The sequence below is a fragment of the Galeopterus variegatus genome, unplaced genomic scaffold (genome assembly GCF_000696425.1).
Source record: "Galeopterus variegatus unplaced genomic scaffold, G_variegatus-3.0.2 Scaffold1696, whole genome shotgun sequence".
In the NCBI taxonomy this organism is placed as follows: Eukaryota; Metazoa; Chordata; class Mammalia; order Dermoptera; family Cynocephalidae; genus Galeopterus; species Galeopterus variegatus.
This window is the reverse complement of record NW_007727807.1, coordinates 307,169-309,516: the sequence shown is the minus strand read 5'-3', so window position 1 is coordinate 309,516 and position 2,348 is coordinate 307,169.

The window sequence follows — 2,348 nt, the reverse complement described above, 5'->3', positions numbered from 1 at the left end:
ATGCATTCTCTTATTAAGACAAATCTTGTCCATGCCAATCCAATTAAAGCTATAAAATTAGCCTGTAAATTTAAAAGAAATGGGCTGCAATGCGCAATGCTGCTGTTTCTCTCTCTCTCTCTCTCTCTCTCTCTCTCTTTCTCTTGGAAGCAAAGACATTGGGGAAAGAGCCCTAGGTGAGGGTTTCATTCCCATTCTGTACATGATCTGGAGCAAGTTTCCTCTCCTCTGGGTGTAGTTCCCTTGACAATAAAATAAATGGTTTGAAAGTATTACTGTGGGTAATACTTTTTCATTTATTGAGTTACCTTACTGCATGCCAGACATCTGCATAAAAATTCTGCAAGGTGGGTGAAATTTTCTCGATTGTACAAATACAGTCATCAGACTTCCGAGAAGACAAATGATTTGCCCAAGGCCAAATAGTTAAGATGATGTTACGGCTCCAAAACCCATTCGTGCACTTCCCGAACTATAGTCCACACTCTTTACAGACTATAAATCTTGGGGGAAAGTCTGGAAGCAGCTGAAGTGAGCATCAGGTCACAGGCTGAGTTCCACCCCAGCTCAGTTGCTGACTGAGAGGTCCTGCCCAGTTTTTCACCCTCATCACCAACCACCGCCACGGCCCATCTTTCCTTCTCACTGGGTGCTCAGAGGATTCGAGACAACACGGAGGGTGTGCTTTGAACTCTTGCAGAACAGAGGCCCGAGAAAAGCCAAAGGAGAGAAAATGTTGTTATACTTTTATCTGAAAGGGAGGAGAAAAATAATTTCTCTAGGCACAGTGCATGAATGCTGGTCCCAAACGTGAGCCTCACATTTATTGTTAATGATATCTACCAAGCTCTGGGGTTTCTCCCATGTTTAGGAACTAATTTTTTCAGTGAAAGGCATGATCATAAATAAATTATGAATCAGCAAATGGAGAGTTTGGTCTATATTCTCAACAAAAACTACATTTTATTGGTGGGTTCCCAGTAACAGATTAAAATTCAATTCAGTACCTTATGAAATTATGAACGTCTAATGTAGAAATGTAGAAATCAGCTCTTCTGTTATTCAGAGAGATTTTAAAAATGGATTTTTTTTTAAAGCAATTACTTGTTCAAGGATTCAATTTAAACAATAAGTTATCATTACTTGGAGAAAAAGAAAGTGACCTATCCTTGTATAGGGCATTTGCCTGCTTATGTGAAAAAAAAAATGTATTTCTTTACTTATTTCTTATAACTTTACTATGGTGAACATAACACACACAGAAAAGTACACACACAAAAATGTTCAGATCATTGATTTATAAAACCACCTCCCAGATCAGGAAATAAATAGAACATTACAGGCACCACAGAAGCCCCACATACACCCAATCCAATAAATATGCCCTCGTTACCCTCCAAAGATAACCAATATATTTACTTTTTAAAAAGTAACACTTATTTATGCTTCTTTATAGTTTACCACCCAAAGAATGCTGTTGCCTATTTTAGGAATTTTATATAAAAAGGGTTATACAGAATATATTCTTTTGTACCTGACTTTTTTTTAATAAAAAAAAAAGATTGTGACATTTACCCATTTTGTATGATGCTGTTGTTTCTTTATTTCATTATTGTGTAGTATTACACTGTATGTATATTTACTACCTGCATAAATATACCAAATTTACCATTCTATTGCTGGTGAGCATTGGAGTTATTTGCAAATTGGGCTTTTACAACACCATTGCAATAAACATTCTTGTATGTTTCTCTTCTGCACCTGGGTACATACTTATATCCAGTGTGTATCCAGGTCCTGGCCTTCACTGTTGGGTCAACTCTGTCAAACAAACATTTAAAAAAAATTTTTTAAATGTAGCTTTTCTACTTGCCCTTTGTAGGATGGTGAATCCAAACTCTGTAATCCTTTCTTACTAAAATTAATCTCAATGTTTCCTTATTTGACAAAAACTAATTCAAATGTAAATGTAGAAACATTCCTCCCATTAAACTACACGTAGAATTAAATTCTCCCTGAGGTCTAAAGAGTTTATTAAAATGAGAGATGGAGGAAAAAATGAATGCAGTCAAAACATTTTTAAATTTGTTTCTGTAATATATGCAATACATCAAAAGAAAAAATCATTGCATAAAAGAAAATTATTTTTCCTATTTTGTGACATAGGTGCTATTTTAATTAATAAAACATAAAACTATTGTGTTAATAAAAACAATAAACATCAATTGATTATTTGTTCTAAATTAAAACTACTATTCACACATTCAGATGTAGGTGCCAATGATTCAATAGCTCTTTCTCTGTATATACTATGTATATGCAAATATATATAATTTTTTTTTTTTTTT